This window comes from Mus musculus, chromosome 9 (genome assembly GCF_000001635.26).
Source record: "Mus musculus strain C57BL/6J chromosome 9, GRCm38.p6 C57BL/6J".
Classification (NCBI taxonomy): domain Eukaryota; kingdom Metazoa; phylum Chordata; class Mammalia; order Rodentia; family Muridae; genus Mus; species Mus musculus.
Window position 1 is genome coordinate 51,995,667 of NC_000075.6, and position 21,910 is coordinate 52,017,576.

Here is a 21,910-nt window from a genome sequence, read left to right on the forward strand (position 1 = left end):
TGCTCTGCTGCTCTTTCTTAATTGACAGTTGACAATTGTACACATTTATTGGGTGCAGTGTGGTGATTCTGCACATGTACAAAGTGCAATAATTTCTATATCTTTATCATTTCATTTGACGTCTTCAAATCTTTCCTGTATCTCTTGCTAAGATGCATAACAGGACTGGGGAGGTGCCCCAGGCAGTAAAGTTTTTGCTGTAAAGCATGAGGACGTGAGTTCCAATCTCCAGCACCCGTGTACACAGCTAAGGGTGGCGCACACACCTGTAGTCTCAGCACTCTGAGGTGGAGACAGAAAGATTCCTGGGGCTGGCTGGCTAGCCAGTGAGAGGTCTCTTCCCAAAGAAAAAGAATAATGGGGGGGGGCATATTTTGGTATATATGGCAGGCTGTTAGAAATTAAGACTACAGTCTGTGCAACTATGTGACTACTTTGACACATGCTGTCCTTACCCTGCCCTTCCTGGTTGCTATATTCTCTGCCCTTCATTGAAATGACTTTTGTGTCCACTAGAAGTCCTTTAGCGACATCATACAGTATATAAGTCCCACCAACTTGGATAGGATTTCTGTTGATAATTCTATTTAAGGAGAAAAACAGAGCTAAATAATTGGAGAAGAATCCACAAAACTATTTCTATCAAATTGTCTGCTTAATTTCAATTCATTCACAGGAACAAACAAGGAACACCAGACTTATGAGGAAAAAAAAAAAAACCAACAGCACAGAAGTAAAATACAGCAACCTGACCTGCAGGAATGAGATAATTCAAGCAAGAAAGAAAATTATGTTTTTCAAAACCAATCAACTCACAAATGATAATCACATTCCCAGTAAATATATTATTAGCTCATTAAAGACATTAATGTTGAAGTCAATACTAGAAAAATGCTAATTAGGACCAGAGGGGGACTGTTGCAGGAAATATTAAAAAGAACCAACAAGTTTCTGTGCTCCATCCAGCTACTCTCTGCCTGCCAACTCTCTGGCGGGGCCAGATCTCCGGAGTTGTTCTGAGTTCCATTTGCTGCCACGTCAGCCCCATGCAACGACTGTCCACCCCACAGTCAGCCATCACAACACCCAGAAACCTGGTCGAAACAAACCTCTAGAAGCTTATAATTAACAAGTCAGATTTATTTACCAATAAATTCTCAATTCACAAGGTGCCCACCTTGATTAGACAAGTTATCCCAACTATTCTAACCCTGTCTGATATTCATAACTACCTGTGTCTATTTAAAACCATGCGGGATCAGGATTTTCTTCCTGTCCATCCACCTCCATCTTGGCTTCTCCTCCTCCCTCCTCTGAGTTGCTCTCTGTCCCTTCAACTCTTCACTCTGCCTTCCTTTTCCCAGTCCAATCACAGCCCTCCTGTTGAACTAATATTTTAATGTAATTGGACAGGGAAAATCCTGTCACATATAATCCTTTTTGTTTAATTAAATAAAAAAAGCTTTCTCTCAAAATATAAATTGAGCACAACTATTACCATTTTGTAATTTATAAGACAGATCTAACACTCAGTCCATCATTTTTGTCATTAAAATAGAACAATGTCATCTGTGCTAACTAAAAGACTTATAATTCTACACCTGACTATATCCTGGCTTTTGATTGTATGCCATCTAAAAACTATCTTCTCAAATCTGTTCTCTCAATGTAAATAGCCTGGGTTGGCAATGAGACTATAAATAGTCTTTTAACCCCATCAGAAATCTGAGAATGACCAACATTAACTGAAAATAAATAGGAAGCCTAATACAGCTTCCAGAACTGAGACAAATTGTAGAGACAGCTGTCTACTTATGCAGCCCCAGTAAGTCAGGAAGTTGGAGCATGTCTTCAGCCTTCAGCCCAGGATCATCTGACAGACCTTATAGAAACAGGAATATCAAGGACTAGCCTATTCTGTCTCAGCAGAACTAAGCTGCCCTAACCTGTAAATTGTGTCCTTTCAAGAACAGTACAGGCCTACAGGAGACAGCAGCAATTTTCTGCCCAGTGGCGACCTAGTCACAAATATACACCCTCACCTGGAGGTAAGAGCCATGAATTTGATATTTGACTCAACTCACAGGCTTAAACATCTCAGATCAGTTTATAATAAGTTATAGAAGGATTGGATCTAAGCCCTATACTTTTAAATTTTTTGTATCAATAGAAGAAATTCATACCAATGAAAACCTTGATTTTGCATCAAAATAAATTTTGTGCCAAAATGAGAAATTATGATTTCAACTTAGCAACAACTAAAAAGATTTCTACCAAATAATATTGTGGCTATGCAATCAATTCTAGCTATTTCCTCCCTGTTCCAATTATGACCATTTCTACATTCCCTAGAAAGACAACTTATAATAACCCTCTCCAGCCCCAAGGCACAGGGAACTGGGGCAACAACTCTTCATAAATTCTTCAAACTGAATATGGGTGTTGAGATTTACTGAAGCAGGGGGAAGGGTAGGGGAAATAGGGGAGTTGGTTGTCCTTAAGAAGGTCACACCAATGATTGATTTAGTCTCTGATGTCTGTGTCTTGACTGGATCCAGCTGAAAGTCCAGGACATCATCAGGAGTTCAAGCATGTCAGTTCAGCATGTCTGACGATGAAACTCACCAAGGCTGTATACAAATATCAAAACAAAATTTTAGTATAATCAAGATATATTTTTTTGTTTGATTCTCTGGAATCTAGTCCTATGGGGGTCTCTCTTCATCATATCTGATCCATATAACTCTGGAAGATTTATAGACTTTAATCACCTTTTGTTTTGTTTTGTTTTTCGAGACAGGGTTTCTCTGTGTAGCCCTGGCTGTCCTGGAACTCACTTTGTAGACCAGGCTGGCCTCAAACTCAGAAATCTGCCTGCCTCAGCCTCCCAAGTGCTGGGATTAAAGGTGTGTGCCACCACAACCTGGCCTAATCACTTTTTCTAAACACACAAAGAGAAAACCTTTGTCCCCAAATTGCATATCCTTCAGTTGGCAACCAGGAAAGCTTGTATCCTGCCCTCTCTTCCAGAGGAATAATAAAACCACAAAACTCAAAATCACACCCATTTTGAAAGTTAAAACAATCCAAAACAAGTGAAGTTAATAAAAATACTGTATGTGCCTATTCTTTGGCCATGTCTATTTTGCCAAGCAGGATAAAAACCCAAGATTCCCGTGAAGCCCATGTTAGATAGAATTTGAGTATCCTGTGAAGCATAGAAATCAATCTTCACACCATCTTGCTATTCGGCTCTCTGCCTAGAGCATTCATCTTGTTATACCATTTATCTGTTCAGCTCTCTGACTGGAGCCACAGACATATTTTATTAATACCTGTGTAGTATCTATCTGTTGACCTCTCTACCTGGAGCCACAGATAATATTAATTAATACCTGTACATAGCAGGCAATTATTATTACTGCCTCTCTACTTAGAGTCAGTGACTAATTTTCCCTATCCTAGTTCTGAACCATGGGCAAAAATTTCCATGTGATTCGAACAAAATTTGTAATAACTCTTTCCTAAAACCAAGTAATCCCAATTTTATAAAGTCACAGTTCAATCCATCTCTGCCATAAGAAGCAGGAAACTTCATTCTTCTCTTGCCTTGAAAAAGGAAATGAAAAAGTTGTAATTAGAAAACACAAGAACATTCTTCGAAACTAAAAATATAAAGATCCAAGGAACTACTGAGTAGGAGTAGTCACACCAAGACCAATGTGGTTACCTTGGAGAGAAAGCAAAAAAGTAAAGTGAAAGAAGGCAGGAAAGAAAATTCTTTTTTTTTCCATTTTTTATTAGGTATTTAGCTCATTTACTTTTCCAATGCTATACCAAAAGTCCCCCATACCCACCCAACCCCACTCCCCTACCCACCCACTCCCCCTTTTTGGCCCTGGCGTTCCCCTGTACTGGGGCATATAAAGTTTGCGTGTCCAATGGGCCTCTCTTTCCAGTGATGGCCGACTAGGCCATCTTTTGATACATATGCAGCTAGAGTCAAGAGCTCCGGGGTACTGGTTAGTTCATAATGTTGTTCCACCTATATGGTTGCAGATCCCTTTTTAACAATCCTAAATCTCATAGGGGACTAATATCCAATATATACAACGAGCTCAAGAAGCTAGACTCCAGAAATTCAAATAACCCCATCAAAAATGGGGTACAGAGCTAAACAAAGAATTCTCAACTGAGGAATACTGAATGTCTGAGAAGCACCGGAAAAAAATGTTCAACATCCTTAATCATCAGGGAAATGCAAATTTTTTTTTTTATATTTACATGATGATTTATTTTTTTTTCTTTCCATTTTTATTAGGTATTTAGCTCATTTACATTTCCAATGCTATACCAAAAGTCCTCCATACCCACCCACCCCCACTCCCCTACCCGCCCACTCCCCCTTTTTGGCCCTGGTGTTCCCCTGTTCTGGGGCATATAAAGTTTGTGTGTCCAATGGGCCTCTCTTTCCAGTGATGGCCGACTAGGCCATCTTTTGATACATATGCAGCTAGAGTCAAGAGCTCCGGGGTACTGGTTAGTTCATAATGTTGATCCACCTATAGGGTTGCAGATCCCTTTAGCTCCTTGGGTACTTTCTCTAGCTCCTCCATTGGGAGCCCTGTGATCCATCCATTAGCTGACTGTGAGCATCCACTTCTGTGTTTGCTAGGCCCCGGCATAGTCTCACAAGAGACAGCTACATCTGGGTCCTTTCGATAAAATCTTGCTAGTGTATGCAATGGTGTCAGCGTTTGGATGCTGATTATGGGGTGGATCCCTGGATAAGGCAGTCTCTACATGGTCCATCCTTTCATCTCAGCTCCAAACTTTGTCTCTGTAACTCCTTCAGGAAAGAAAATTCTTGCAGGGAAATAAATTTTGGGAAATCAACTAACGTTATAAAAATGTGGTTTTAGATCATTTAAAAGACTAAAGAGAAAAATCTAGAGATAATGAAATAAAGTCTTCTATAATACTTTAGATTTAAAATGATGCCTCCAGTTAGTAAGTAGAAGAAGGTGAAATACACACAAGATATATATACACAGAATAATAATTAATAATTAATAATAATAATAAATTAATGCAAAATGAGTGCATATAACACATATACTGTGTGTTGTATATTGTCTGAGGTATCAGTGTGTCATATATGATGTGTATCAGTGAATCAGAGAGCAAAGATCTTGCCTTAGAGATCTTTTATTGTGTTAACAGAATGTCTTGAGAGTTCTGAAAGAAAATAAATTGATAAATATTGGAATTTGTGGTTGGTCAGACTGGCAGTCGAATGCAAGATTAAAAAACTTTCAAAAGCACCCCATGAAGCAAATAAGACGCAATGCAACGTAAGCATGGCCTAGGAAGAGAAGTCCAGCAAAGGAGAGAGGGAAGGCAGGAAGGAGTGATACCAGGGAAGGAAAACAGGTATCAGAGGGAGGGAAGAGAGGCAGGCAGGCAATAGTCACAGGGAACTGGGGGTGGGGGAAGAGTCAGCAGGAGGGAAAGAAGGATACTAGGCCTTAAAGCTTAGGAGAATGTCCTTTGAGCCATAGCCTTCTTATTCTTCCAGAGGGGTTTCCACATCATTCATTGATAACTATAGACCACAGTTACAAACATCTTTTGTTCACTGTGCTGTGTGCTTTGTGTGGATTACCATTGCTAACCCTCATAGACCCAATTACAGTAGAATATAAATATGCAGGCATGAATATACATAAACACATAGCGAAGCGGTGGGTCCTCTTACACAAATGGGAATCAAAAGGTTCCACTCAAGGGAGCATGATGGCTCATGCTTATATTGCTTATAATCCTAAGACAAATTTGAGGGTTACAAATTTGAGGTCACCCAGAGCTACAGAGTAAGAACTTATTTTGAAAAGAAAAACTGGTTGAGAATAAGAGAGAATAATTTTCAATATGAAGGTGTCATTTTTGGTTGTAGTTTAGTGTGGGGGTTTGTTTGTTCTTTCTTTCTTTCTTTCTTTCTTTCTTTCTTTCTTTCTTTCTTTCTTTCTTTCTTTCTTTCTTTCGTAGACAAGAGTTTTACTCTGTAGTTCATGCTGACCTCAAACTTTAAACAACCCTCTTGCCTCAGTTTCCCCAATACTGGGATTACAGGTGAGCCCCTATGCACAGGTAAGTGCATCTTTCATAGACAGATGCCCGTAGATACTTCCTAGAGTGGATGAGTAGGGAAACAGCTATAAGCACATTTAAAATGACAATGGAAACTGCTCTGTGATCAACAACAGCAGCTGACAACTTGCTTCTGTTTCTGGAGTGTAGCCTGAACCCTTCTGCACTAGAACATTCTTATGCCTATGTGAAACTTCTATAAGGTTATAAGGAATTTCAATACTAAACATTTACATACAGTTATGAGATTTTTGGGGGGTGTGCAGCAACTTTATTGATGGTATTCAAGAGAGTAGGGAGGGCCCCCTAGGCCCCTCCTATTATTATGGGGGTCTGGGGTGGAAATTGTGAGGGAGATGCTCAGTGTTGAGGCCAAGTTGGGATAGGGACTCCTCAGCAACTGAGGGCCTCTCTCTTGCTCTCAGTGTCCTTGCTGGGGTGGGTGGTCCAGGGTTTCTTACTCCTTGGAGGCCATGTAGGCCATGAAGTCCACCACCCTGCTGCTGTAGCTGTATTCATTGTCATACCAGGATATGAGCTTTACAAAGTTGTCATTGAGAGCAATGCCAGCCCCAGCATCAAAGGTGGAAGAGTAGGAGTTGCTGTTGAAGTCGTAGGAGACAACCTGGTCCTCAGTGTAGCCCAGGATGCCCTTCAGTGGGCCCTCAGATGCCTGCTTCACCACCTTCTTGATGTCATCATACTTGGCAGGTTTCTCCAGGCGGCATGTCAGATCCACAACGGATACATTGAGGGTAGGAACACGGAAGGCCATGCCAGTGAGCTTCCCATTCAGCTCTGGGATGACCTTGCCCACAGCCTTGGCAGCACCAGTGGATGCAGGGATGATGTTCTGGGCAGCCCCACGGCCATCACGCCACGCTTTTCTAGAGGGGCCATCAACAGTCATCTGAGTGGCAGTGATGGCATGGACTGTGGTCATGAGCCCTTCCACGATGCCAAAGTTGTCATGGATGACCTTGGCCAGGGGGGCTAAGCAGTTGGTGGTGCAGGATGCATTGCTGACAATCTTTAGTGAGTTATCATATTTCTCGTGGTTCACACCCATCACAAACATGGGGGCATCAGCAGAAGGGGCAGAGATGATGACCCTTTTGGCTCCACCCTTCAAGTGGGCCCCAGCCTTCCCCATGGTGGTAAAGAGGCCAGTAGACTCCACAACATACTCAGCACCAGCATCACCCCATTTAATGTTAGCAGGATCTAGCTCCTGGAAGACAGTGATGGGCTTCCCGTTGATGACAAGCTTCCCATTCTCGGCCTTGACTGTGCTGTTGAATTTGCCGTGGGTGGAGTCAGACTGGAACATGTAGACCATGTAGTTAAGGTCAATGAAGGGGTCGTTGATGGCAACAATCTCCACTTTGCCAAGTGGAGAGCAGACGGCAGCCCTGGTAACCAGGCGCCCAATACGGCCAAATCCGTTCACGCCGACCTTCACCATTTTGTCTATGGGATGAGGCTGGCACTGCAGAAGATGCAGCTGTCTCTGGAACAGGGAGGAACAGAGAGCCCAGGTGAATAGTAATGCATGCCCAGAAATCTTTTCCATAAGCATCTGAATAACACTTCACATGTGTATATATATTTACATAAATAGCTATAAACCACCATCAATATGTCCAAAAGTTCAAGAGTTTTAGGAGATATATTTTAGGTCAAAGAGAATTTACTATAGTTTTTATTCCTTTGTACATTTAAAGGAAAAGCAAAAATATTCTCTGCAGCATTTCTGACTGGATTTGAGAGAGCTTGTAAATACCACGTCCTCTAAGCTATTTGACTTTACAAATGACCCGAAACTGCTCAACCAAACACTTTGGACTTTGCCGAAGAGGAATTTATCAGTGAGGGTTACTCATCTGTCAGACTGTGATAAAATGCAGCTCTGGGTCAGGCTGCCTTCTTTAGCATTTAATAGTTATTGAACTTGGGAACCCTGCAGCACTGAGGAGAGGCAACGAGGGTCAGAAAGCCCTTCTGTCCCAGTTAGCAGGGTGACCTCCATTTGTGGAGCCTGAAAAAATAAATAAATAAGAAACTCTCCCCTTTTTGTGTGCTATTCCTGTGAGAACCAAAAATTATTAAAATCAAACAAAAAACAAACAAACAAAAACAAACAAACAAAAAACAAATGAGCCCTTTTGAAACATTTCAAAGAACTGTGAGATTACAATTCCCAGTTGGTAACTAGTAACTTAGTAACTAGCTAGCTCTGGTACATGAATTCAGTGTCTCTCTCTCCCCATCTCACAATCAGTCCATCATTTTGCATACCAGCAGTGCTAGTCTCACAGTAGACACTGATTTAAAATGATATTCTCAGAACGATTTCCTCTCCTAAAATTAAAAGGAGACACAGGCTACTGGTGCCCCAGAGGACTTTGCCAGTCATCCCATCTATTCCCCTTTCTAAACATGAAGCAACAGCAGCCCAAAGCAGACTGAGTGGACTAAGGTAAAAACACAGGACAAAGAACTCAGCTCCTGGATTAGAAGCTGGATGCCCAGTCCCTCGGAGCACAACCCTCTCTCCTGTCACTGCTGAGATAAGCAAGGAAAGAACATTGGTGAGTAAGCAAGCTTCATACAAAGATGTGCTGTCCTGACGAGAAGCAGCTAATTACTCTAAGCATTTTTGTAATTCGAAGTTTTTGTTTCTTTACTCATGGAGCAATTGCACTGGATAAAACAAACAGTAAAAACTTGAAAATAAAGGGATATGTTGAAAGTAAATAAATCCTTGAAGAAAAAAAACCACACTCCAATCTATCCTGTAAATCTGACTGTATCATAATTGGGTGCTTAGTCAAATTAACTAGCCAACATCTTAGTAAAACATGGTACCATTGAATAATTAAGAAGACCCTTAGAAAAGAGGATTCTAAGTGGTTAAGAATATCTGGTTCTAGCCTAGTGTGGTGGGAGGATACTCTTAATCTCGGCATTTAGGAGGAAGAGCAGGCAGGCAAGTCTACATCGTGGGATCCTTTCTCCAAAACAAACAAACAAACAAACACAAAGGGGGAAAAAAGAAAATATATTGAGTTTTCATAATTGCAGATTTGAAAACTCAACATTATGAAAATGGCTGTTTTCCTACAGGCAATCTACAGATCAGTGCACTGCCCATAAAAATTCTTATGCCATTCCTCAAAAACATAGAAAAGAAATCTTAAAATTCATTTAGAACTATAAAAGATCTCAGTTAATAAGTCAATTCTGAACAAAAGGAATAATGCTGGAGTTATCACCACACACAATTTCAAGTTATGCTACAGAGCCATAATGTAATAAATAGCACAAAAGAAACATGTAAGTCAATAAAACAGAAAAAAAGATGCACCGTATGTCGATGCACAGAGCTATAGCCACCTGACTTGTTACAAAGAAACTAAAACTAATTTAGTACTTTTTAGATACTAAATAATGTTAGCAGTTCCTTTAGGCTCCGCCCAACAACTACCTAGCAACAGCTTACATAGCCTCCTGCCAGGTGCTAGCCAACAAAGAAGGACTGGCCTTCTGGCTTCTCTCTCTCCTTTCCCTCTTTCTAATTCTCTCTCCTTTCTCTCTCCCTCCCTCCCTCCTTTCTCCCCTCCCTTCCTCTCTCCCTCTCTAACTCCCCATCTCCTAATCTCTCTCTGTCTTCCCCACATGTTCTCTGCTGGACTCTTCCTCTCTCTTCTCTCTTTCTGTCCTTTTCTGTCCTTTGCCTCTATCCCTTTTCGGGGTCCCCTTCCTTTCCCCCAATAAACTTCCTTCTCTCCTAGGTCTGTCACATGGTGGTGATTCCTCAGGTGAACACACCTTGGCTGTCCGCTGAGGTGCTTCCTCCTGCCACATTACCCACATTTTTCTAAGACACAACAAATAATTCCCAAATATATTTGGATCAAAGTCAGCCTCTTAAACAAATTATGTTGAGAAAATAGAATATCCACCTATAAAAGAATGGAACTAGATTCTCACCTCTCACCTTGCACAAAAATCAACTTCAAACACATCAAAGAATGCAGACTCAAAGCTCTGAAACTGCTAAAGGAAAAAGTAGAGGAAATACTTCAAGATGCAGGCGTGGGGGACAGATTTCTGAATAGGTCTCCAGTAGTTCATGCAATGAAGTTAACAATCACCAAATAGGACCTCGTAAAAATTAAAAGGCTTCTGTACAGCAAAGGAAACAAGCAAACGAGTGCAACGACAGTGTACAGGATGAGAGTGGGGACGGGGTGGGGTAGGTCCTCTGCCAGCTACAGGTCAGACAGAGGATTGATAGGATGTACAATGACCTCAAAGAGCTGAACAAAAAAAGCCAAACAACTGAATTAAAAAAATAAGTTGCTGAGCTGATCAATTGTTGAAAGAGTAAACACAAATGGCCAATCATTTTTAAAAGCGTCCAATACCCTTAGACATCAGGGAAATCCAAATTAAAACTTCTCTAAGACTCTACCTCGTTCCAACCAGAATGCTATGACCAAGATTTATTAAAAAAAAAAAAAAGACAATAAACACTAGCAAAGATATGGGGAAAGAGGAATCCTTATAGGCTGCCGGTGGGAGTGAGCACTGGTGCAGCCATTACAAAATTAGTATGGAGGGGTTTATTATTACTGTTGTTGTTATTATTATTATTATTAAATTATTTATTTATTTATATTCCAAATGTTGGCACCCTTCCCAGTCCCCCTCCCAGAGTTTTCCACCCCATCCTTCCTCCCCTTTGCCTCTGAGAAGGTGCTCCCCACCCACCCATCCACACAACATTCTCATGCACCCCCTACCTCACCCCCCCCAACATCCCCCTTCCCTGGGACATCAAGTCTCTACAGGCTTAGATGCATCCTCTGTGTGAAGGGCTTTTTAAAAGCTTACAATAGAACCATTGTGTGAGGGGATGGAAAGCTGACTCTGTGGTTAAGTATACTTGCTGCTCTTGCAGAGGATCCAGGTTTGGTCCTCAGCATCCACGTGGCAGCTCACAACCATTGGTAACTCCAGTTTCAGGGGATCTAATGCCGCCTTGTGGCCTCCACTGGCTCCAGGCAGCAATCAGTGCATAGATGTGCATGCATGCAAACATTCATACATTTAACAGTAAGAGGAACTGCTGTATAGCCTAGTTACTCTATTCGCGTGTGTACCAAACAATTCTAAGACAACATCCGTGTATATCACTGCTTTATTCACAGCAGCCAGGAGATGGGACCAGACTCACTGTCTATCAACAGATGAATGAATGAAGGCTATGTAGTACATACACAAAATAGAATTTTATTTGGTCTTAAATAAAAATAAAATTATGAACTTTGAAGGAAAATGAATGGAATTGAAGAAGACTATAATTTGAGGAAGGGAGCAGAAGAGAGAGACTCCAAAAACAGTTAAAATATTAGGGGAAAATACATCTTCCTCTCCCTTTACACAGCTTTATCCAAGGCTCCAGATCTTTTCATTACCACAGGAGAGATCTCTTCTTTTCTAAGTAGGATAGCTTTTCCAGCCAATTTCAGATAATATGCCCTCTAAAGCAGTGTTTCTTTCAGCCTGCCCAAGGTTGCTACTTGACTCTTAAGTTCACAGACCCCATGTGCTAGATCCATGTGGAGGGGTAGTGGCCTATGTTGGTCACACAGTCCTCTATTGTTCTGTTATCCTCCTTGCTGCTCTGACCTCATCTCATGAGGAGGCACATGCCCTTACTCCCCCTTCCCCACCCCCAGCCATGCTTCTGTCTAGACTGGGAAAGTCGTTATCCCTTTTCATCCTGATGTCTCGGTCCTGGCCCTTCAGGACTCACATGCTTTTCAACATTTGCTTTTCTCTACAAGGCTCCAACCACCTTGGATCCCCCTACTCTTATTGCTAGGAAACCTTGGGTTTTTCTATCCCCAGGGAGCCAAGAGTGATCTGATACAGTGTTAGCTCTCCATAAATGTTTGCTTGGGGTTGGGGGGGGGGTGTTGAAAAGGAAGATGGAAAGAAGGGAGGGAGGGATGGAGGGTCAGAGGGAGGGAATGATGAAAGATGTGCTAGCTTCTTCTCTGTGCCTGTGATAAACAGGATGACCACAGACAGAGCTACATAGTGAGACTAGTGAGACCTTGTCTCAAAAACAAAACAAAAATTAAAACACACACAAAAAAAGAAAGGATAAAAGAAAGAGAGAGGGAGGGAGAGGGAGGAAGAGAGAGAAAGGGAGAGAGAGAGAGAGAGAGAGAGAGAGAGAGAGAGAGAGAGAGAGAGAGAGAGAGAGAGAGAAACAGATGGGAGAGGGAGCGAGAGAGAGAAGTACGACAAGACTAAAGAACCCTACCCCAGAGATTGCTTCCTCCTGCAAGGGTCCACATCATGAAAGTTCCATAATCCAAACGCCAAGCTGTACTACCTACAGTGGATCCAACTATTCAAACACAAAAGCCTAGTGACACATTTCTCACTCAAGCTATCATAGAGAGGCAGATGGGAAGGGAAAGGAAGGAAAGGAAGAGGGAAAGAAAGAAGCATGAGGCTATGACAAGGTCAGTCCACTAAGCATTGAACAGAATTCCCTTAGCTACTTCCCCCTCCTGTGTTTGAAAGGATTTATCGTTGAAAACTCTTTTGTTTTAGTATCATAAATACTTACATTTTGGGAGGGGTGCTTGAACCATAAAAGTAGAATTGAAGACCTGAGTTTTACACCAGGATAGAGAGGAGTGATAGATGAATTCATGTCTGGACTTGGCTAGGCTAAGGAGAACGCATCTGCTGATAAAGCACTTGCTCCTGAGGATGTATTTTGGTGTGTTTCTGGATGAGATCAGGTTTTGAGTCAGAGATGAGAAGAGAAGATCATGTTCAGCCATGTGGGCAGGAATTATCCCACCCCCTGGGGGCCAGCATAGCATACCAAGAGTTTAGAAAGAGCTTGGATGTGCTTTCTGGGCTTGAGTTAAGATCTTCATCTTGTTAGCCTAGGACACAGCTCTGTGCCTTCAGACTCTGACTGAGATTGCTTGACTGCCTCTCTGGGTTCTCCAACTAAGCAGGTGGTATATCATGAAGCTTCTCAGCTTCAGAAAACCACAAGAGCAAATCCCTGTAATAAATTTTACATTTTTGTATATAGTTATCCTTTGGTGAAGGATTAATGAAGGATTAGCTCCAGGACCCTTCGTGAATCAAAGTCCCTTATATAAAATGACACAGTACTTGCATATAACTTACATACATCCTCTTTAAATAAGTATTATCATTTTATTTCTTTGAATATGTTGTGTGTCCTAGCACAAATGTAAAAGTCAGAGGGTAACTTGGGGTAGCCGGTAGCTCTCTTTCTAGCATTTAGGTCCTGGGATTGAAATCAGATCATGAGGTTTGGCGCCTTACTCACTGAGCTATCCCTCCAGACTTTTATATACATCTTCTTGTATACTTTAAATCATCTCAGATACTTAAACTATCTAACAAAATATAAATGGTTATATTATACTTTTTACAACATAACAAAAGAAAATCTGAATAGTATATATATATATATATATATATATATATATATATATAATTCATTTTCAAATACTTTTCATGGTCAGCTGGTTGAATCTATGGGTACAGAGGGCTAAATACAAATCCTGTTGGTTTTGTTTCTCTGGATATTTGATTCATCCAGAGCTTAAAAGTCCTAAATTCTAAGTATCAGCTCAGCTATGCCCCAAGCTGCTGTGTGATCCTGGGGTAATCATTTCTCAGTGTTGTTTAACATTAGGGCAATCCTCAAAATTGACATTCTTACCAAGTGGCCATGGCTAATAATTATCATGCATCTTAATTTGTCAGCTTCTCAGAGGATCCACAGAAGTGATCACTCTACTATCTGAATTTTCATGATCTTTGGATACCAGATTCTCTAGTGTTTGAATATCTTTTGTTTATACCTTCTTTATTTTAACTAATACTTCTAGAATTCATGGCTCAGGGCTATATAGCCATTTGTTCTCATTACTTCTATTTCTGAAATGGCTTTTGACTCTGTTCCTGGCTTCTCTGTTCCTTGTGACTCCTACTTGCTTAATATTTCTCAGTTAGGAGCAATAGCTCCCTGGAGCTGATGTCTGCCTTTTTAGTTCATCATTCTCCATTATGCCAACTGCATCCTGGGACACTGAAATGAGCCCAGACTGCCCAGGCCATTTATCTGTGAGGTTACTTAAAAGCTCAGCCTCTGGCTGCAGCTATAATGGCTGTATTTGATATTTTCTGGTCTCCCTGAGCTTTCTACTCCAGCTCTCAATACCTGCCATAAACTCTCCTTCTTTGATTACCTATATAGGGATCTCCATTCTCTATATTCTCTGACATAACATCACTCTTATTCATAAACTCCCCATATCCACAACTGTGGCAATATTGCTTTTTAAATTGGAAGGGATTTAGGGGGTATGGCTCAGAGGTACAAATTTTGCCTAACTTTCATAAACATGTGAGTTTAATTTCTAGATGAAAGAAAGCAAAAAGTATTTTCAGGACTGGAGGATTGCTCAGTGGGAAAAGGAGTTGATGCACCAGCATGAGAACCTAAGTTCCAATCCCCATTATCACCTAAAAGGCCAGGCATGGAGGCAAACACCTATGCTCCCAGTGCTGGTTATTCTAGCGGCTTGCTGGCAAGCCAGCCTGGACTGCTTGGTGGCACACACTGACACACACAGACACAGACACACACAGCCTATAAATTCTTCTTGACAACTCCACTTATTCCTTCAATAACTGCGTACACATCAGCTATATCAAGCTATAGTGTTAGGTGAACAATGGAAAAGGAAAGCATAGCGGCCTCCTCATTGGGTTTGACAAATAACTTGACATGTATCATTCTTCTTTGTTGTCTTGTCAATATTACAATCGGTTAGGACCTGAAGACGTGAAAACAGTCAGTATTTTCATGCATGCAGTTTGTTTTTCAGACACGCTGGGAACATGGAACCAAGGGAACATCGCAGCTATCATTCCTCCCTTTCTACTTAAGAACAAAGACACTTTTTTTTCTTTTTAAATATTTTTTATTAGGTATTTTCCTCATTTACATTTCCAATGCTATCCCAAAAGTCCCCCATACCCTTCCCCCCACTCCCCTACCCACCCACTCCCACTTTTTGGCCCTGGCATTCCCCTGTACTGGGGCATATAAAGTTTGCAAGTCCAATGGGCCTCTCTTTCTAGTGATGGCAGACTAGGTCATCTTTTGATACATATGCAGCTAGAGACATGAGCTCTGGGGGTACTGGTTAGTTCATATTGTTGAAGAACAAAGACAATTTTTTAAAACAGATGACATCACTGTTTTAAAATAGATGAAGTCATTGTTTTTAAACATGTGACGTCCTAATAAACAGACTTCACTCACTGATGACTGCTGAGTATTTAAGGTGATCTAAGCAACTTACCCCCCAATGCATAACTTCCAAATTGGCAGCTCAAAATAATCCCTGACATAGGATTTTTTTTGTTGGTTTTTTTTTGTTTTTTGTTTATGTTTTTTTTTTCTTTTTTCGAGACAGGGTTTCTCTGTATAGCCCCGGCTGTCCTGGAACTCATTTTGTAGACCAGGCTGGCCTCGAACTCAGAAATCAGCCTGCCTCTGCCTCCCAAGTGCTGGGATTAAAGGCGTGCGCTACCACCACCCGGCTCTGACATAGGATTTTAAGCATTAATGATCATAGCACAGTACTCTGAAATATACCCAAAGATGTATGCTAGCTGTCAAGAGGCCTAAGTGAACCAACATGAAGTTATTACACTTTTCTGAACTTGTTTGTCAAAGCAGGGCTAATACCAAAAATGGGCCTTGAGGAGAGAAACTCCTTCTTATCACTAGTAGTCAGTGCCTATCAATCAATACTCCATAAATAAGGAGAGACATAGGAGCTGGAAAGATGCTGAGCAGTTAAGAGCACTGGCAACTCTTCCAGAGGGACAGGGTTGATCCCTATAACCCGCACGGCCTCTCTCAATTGTCTATAACTCTAGTCTAAGGGATTCAACACCCTCTTCTGGCTCCCTTGGGTACTAGGCAAGCAAGTGGTACACAGACAAAAACCCATACATGTAAAATAGGAATGAAAAATTAAAGGTTAACAAAAGCATGGTATGTTCTTGTCTTACAATATATCCATTGTTAATATGTCAATTCTCTCTGAAACTAACTAACCAAAAAGTGTTTATCCCAGTCTAACACAGCAGCAAAAACATGAACAGAATTCTTTTGGTACTTGTCAAAACAAAAACAAAAACAAACAAGAACAACAAAAATCATTTGTATGGATGAATAAACACAATCTGCAAAACAACCAGAAAACTTCTATTCTCAAAGAGCATCAGGGAAGACACTGTGGGTCAGTTGAGGTCCAGTGTCTATTGCTCATGGTCTGTAGTTGGGAGAGAAATGGATCCAAATAAGATTATGACTGGATTACATCATAAGGCAATGGAAATAAATGTGTCATTGAAGACAACTTGCTAGTCCTTGAAAACAGAATAAAGTTGGTTGACTACCTTGAACTTCCAGATGGAATAAAGATCGAAACATCCAAAAAAAGTCAAAAAGGGTTACAATCTTGTAGCTGAATATTCCTCTGTGAAGGAGAACATGAAGCTTGACTCACAATTTACTGGGAAGGATTCCCACTAGGGGCAGGGTGTGGGGAGCTGGTGTGATTCAGCACTCACTTCTAGATGGGGAGCTGTAGAAGTTGAGCTCTTAGCACACATAAATGGCCTTATGGGAAATTCCCTGTGTGATTCCCTGATTCAAGAAGAAAATGTCCAAGTATGATGGTTTGTACCTGTATTCTTTTTTTTTCTTTTTTATTGTTAGATATTTTCTTTATTACATTTCAAATGTTATCCCATTTCCTAGTTTCCCCTCCGAAAATCCCCTATCCCCTCCCCACTCCTCCTGCTTCCCAACCTACCCACTCCCAATCATGGTCCTGGCTTTGTACTTGCATTCTTGACCCCAGAGGCCAAAGCAGGAGGATTGCAGTGAGTTCAAGGCTATTTGGATTACTTAGTAAGCTATAGGGTGAGATGCAATCTACAAAACAAAGACAACAACCACAACAAAAGTAAGAGTAGGAAAAAGAACACTGGTTAAGACTGGTTTTCAGGAGACTCTTCTTTGATGTAAGGATGCTGCCATCACTAGCCCTACTATTGTAGGTTCTGCGCCCTCCCAACCCCCCTTAGAGGAGGCCTTGGAGGATGGGTGAGGATGAGCAGACTTCTATGTAGATCATTATCTTCCCATAGGAAAACAACCCTAAAACTTAGGATCCAATGGAAAGGGGTATACCAAATAACCAGTGGATTGCAAAATCAAACTCAGACTCTGACATTTCTTGGCAAAGAGAAGACAAAGTTCACGTGTGAACTGGATGATGAATTCGGACTAGAAACAGGGAGACACTAGAAACAGCCTACTGCAGTGTGACAGGAGAGGTTGGAATCTCTAGGTCGCCAATAAGCTTTCTAACCTAACCCATGCTGTGGTATGCAGTAACTGACCCTAGTGATAGGAGATAGGCAAGGGCAGGGCTCAGATCCGTTAGGGATGAAAGTGTAGGACACTCAAACAAGTAAAGAATGATGACCTGTAAAAGCACATTGAGAGGAAGATATCATTTTTGGTTGTTTCAGAGACTGCATCCAAGTGTTTGGCTTCTGAGTTCCAGCCTGGAAGTAGCAAGCAGGCTGACTAGTGTTAACTTGGTGTTTTATCTCCCTTTAAAGCACAAATTCTGTTCACATTTTAGAAAAGAAAGACAGATCCTCTTGCCTACTAAGAGTTCTGCAGAGGTTTATATCAGCAATATCTATCTTATCTCCAGCTCCCCTACCCCATGCCTCTTGATGCAGCTTTTCCGTTTTCTCCAACCCATGGTCCCTCAGTGCATTGGATGTTTCCACCTCCAGCCACCTGCCCCTGAGCCCTTCTCCCCACACTGTCACCCATGGTTCCTCACTTGTTGCCATGTGCCACTAGTCTCAAGATTGTCTCTGAGACTGACTGTTCTAAAACGTCTGTTACAAACCTTCTGAGGGAGCCAATGCTGTGGTCTAGAACACGTACAATATTAGCTTTTTTTTTTTTTCTTCAGTAGTACTATTTATGGAGGAGCTGCAAGGTCAAGCTAGCATCCAGGCCTGTGAGTTTAAAATCATCCGAATAACAAGCAATTAGCCCATTTTTACCTTTGGCTCTGGTCCATGTGACTCTCCCTTTCCTGCCCAAAGGGCAGAGGAAGGCCTCTGAGCACAGAGCAGGAGTCTGGGGCATTGTTCAGGATCCGCAGCTCCAGTGATAATTACGGCTTGGGGGGACTTGGTTTTTCAAGTGTTCTTCAGGTTTCCGTTTTTGTTTCAAATGTTAGTGACTCCTTTTCCCTAGGATAACCATTTGCCTAATGACCACACCATATAGCAAAAATGTGAGTTCTGGAAATTTCCCATTTCTTTTTTCTCAAAGATATCCTCTTCAGGAGGCCAGTGTTTAGTCACCATTGTCATCATGAATATATTTAACATGACAGGGTCACTGAGGGCTCAGGTCCTTTGGAAATGAAACTTGAGTCACTCCAATAAGAACCTCAAACAGCTATTGGGCAAGCCTCTATTTCAGACTGTCGCTATTTCCTCTTGAGTCTATTCCAATCTTCCTTCTACCTGGCCTGCCTGTCTAATAGGAATTATGATTCCATTGGGTATAGGGCTGTGCACATCCAGTGTTTTTTCTATCTAGTTGCTGATTGAGCCAGATTTTTAATACACATACCCAAAGCAACATAGGTACCACTGGGAAGCTACATTAAAGCTTGTGGGGTTAGGAGCTATTCTACACACTAAGAAGCAATTTACTAAAGATCCCTTTGTGGCAGGGGTAGGGGTGGGAGTGGGGAAGCTACTTTTTCCTCATCTTCAATTCAATTCTAGGAGGTTAGGCTGAGCAGGTCTGAGTGAGTAGGAATAACTAGGCAATCGCAGATATTACCTTTCCAAAAATCAATTTTATTGCCCGATTGAGCAGATGCAGGAATGGGCTCAACAGTACGAGCGCAGTTTTCTAGACACTAAAGTGTTTAATCTTCCTCTCAAGGACACAACTCATATGGCCAGACATAGTAGCTCATGTGTGTAGTCCTGGCACTCAGAAAGTAGAGGCTGGAAGGTTGCTAGTTCAAGGCCAGAATGGGCTAAATAGAAGACCATCTCAAAATACAAACAAAATAATACATACAGAACATACAGGAATATTCTCTTTCCCCCCATGATTTCTCTCAAAGTTCATTCTTTTATGTGAAATAATTATTACAACACACATGCTCTTAAACCTTGGGTTATAGTACACTTCCTGTACATGTTTACCTCATAGTTTTCAAACACGCACTACCTGACCCTCGCAAGTCAGTACTAAATATTTATCATAATGAGGGCCAGGTGTGGTGGTGCACATCTTTAATCCCAGAACTTGGGAGGCAGAGGCAAGAGGATTTTTTGTGAGCTGAAGGCCAGCCTGATCTATATATTAAGTTCCAGGACAGTCAGGACTAAATAGAGATACTACTTCAAAAGAAATCACAATAACATAGTGGCCTTTGATGAATTTACAGATTCCTTTCTTTTTTTTTTTTTTTTAATTTATTTTTTTTTTAATTTTTTTTCTTTCCATTTTTTATTAGGTATTTAGCTCATTTACATTTCCAATGCTATACCAAAAGTCCCCCATACCCACCCACCCCCACTCCCCTACCCGCCCACTCCCCCTTTTTGGCCCTGGCGTTCCCCTGTTCTGGGGCATATAAAGTTTGTGTGTCCAATGGGCCTCTCTTTCCAGTGATGGCCGACTAGGCCATCTTTTGATACATATGCAGCTAGAGTCAAGAGCTCCGGGGTACTGGTTAGTTCATAATGTTGATCCACCTATAGGGTTGCAGATCCCTTTAGCTCCTTGGGTACTTTCTCTAGCTCCTCCATTGGGAGCCCTGTGATCCATCCATTAGCTGACTGTGGGCATCCACTTCTGTGTTTGCTAGGCCCCGGCATAGTCTCACAAGAGACAGCTACATCTGGGTCCTTTCAATAAAATCTTGCTAGTGTATGCAATGGTGTCAGCGTTTGGATGCTGATTATGGGGTGGATCCCTGGATAAGGCAGTCTCTACATGGTCCATCCTTTCATCTCAGCTCCAAACTTTGTCTCTAACTCCTTCCAAGGGTGTTTTGTTCCCACTTCTAAGGAGGGGCATAGTGTCCACACTTCAGTCTTCATTCTTCTTGAGTTTCATGTGTTTAGGAAATTGTATCTTATATCTTGGGTATCCTAGGTTTTGGGCTAATTACAGATTCCTTTCTTATCACATTAAAAATCACCACTAAGTCCCAAGGACTCTACAGTCTCGAGGGAAACTTCAGTATCATCAGTCATCTAAACATACTGTAATAGTCTACAAATGCAATTTGAACACTTATTGTGCTCTGTATAATGAGAGAAGGGTGACTAAAAATAGCATCAACTTTACATTCATCGGACATACAGCGCAGCTGAAGAGGTGGCTACAGCAGCTCTGCCCACATAAGAGGAGCTGGAAGGCAGGACGGTACTGAATCCGGTCTCGCCAAGGTCCCACTGAGTTCTGGGTGACCAAACCCAATGACCATTTTTCAGTTCACTGTACACTGGTTTCCCCAAACATTGGCTGGATGTCACACAGATACATCAGATATTGCTGGTCACATTTCTCTGGGAAAGAGAAGTACCAAGCTACATTTGATTTTAACTGAACCCTTCACTTTCAAACATTCTTCAATTGACTTCTAATTCTGTCCTTTAAATGCTTATGATTCCTACATTAGCATTTTCAGCTTCTGTATTGTGTCCCTCCTCAGCATCCCCTCTGGGGTAGTTAGTGGGTACCTAAAGTGAACATGTCTCAGAGTGAGTTCTGAGTCTTCATTCTTTACAAGTCCAATTCCCTCCTAGCGCGCTAGACAGAATGCCTGCTGAGGTATTTGATCAGACTCTCCAAGATCTTGGAATATTCTTCCTTACTCAGTTTGCCAGGAAATCTTGTGGGTTTATTTTAATCCTGTATCACAGGTCCACATCATCCACGGCTCATCACCAGTATCTCCCCCTTAAGACAGGATTTTCTCCACTTGGATCTTCCTGGCAGTCTCAGCCGATCTCTCTGACTCCAGCCTTTGCTCTTCTCTAGAGTAGAGAGGGCGTCCTAAGCTGGATACTGTTATTTTCTCGTGTGCCTTTTCAGTGACTTTCTTCAACCTGAAACCTTCCCAAGATTATTTGCTTGTGATTCCTCTATTCCTGTTTACAGTCAGCCTGTTTCTTGGCTTACCTTCTCTGCTCACCTCACTCATCATTTGAGTTTTCTTTACTCATTCTGAAACTCTGTCATCTGCATTCCTTTACCCAGAATTCCATTCACCTTGATGTCACTGTGGCTCTCTTCTTTAGTTCTTACCTGTGTCTGTACAAATGTCAACTATTTAGAGAGACAACTTCAAAATAGCATTCCTCCTTCCTGGCTTTTTGTTCTTACTGCCTCGTCTCTCTGTCTCTGTGTCTGTCTCTCTCTGTCTCTGTCTCTTTGTCTCTCTCTGTTACTCTCTCCCCAACCCCGTGTGTAATACCTAAAATAATGAGTACCCAGGACATAGTAGGTCACTCTCAAATATAAGAT

General features: G+C 41.6%; 1 pseudogene across 1 annotated transcript in view; it reads right to left on the reverse strand.

The window, feature by feature from the left end:
• Window positions 1–6,394: 6,394 nt before the first annotated feature.
• Gm6981 (predicted pseudogene 6981) overlaps window positions 6,395–21,910 on the reverse strand; it is a 46,645-nt pseudogene continuing 31,129 nt past the window's right edge. Inside the window, exon 3 of the transcript NR_023357.1 lies at window positions 6,395–7,660. The product of NR_023357.1 is annotated as a predicted pseudogene 6981 (transcript). The remainder of the gene's footprint in view (window positions 7,661–21,910) is intronic.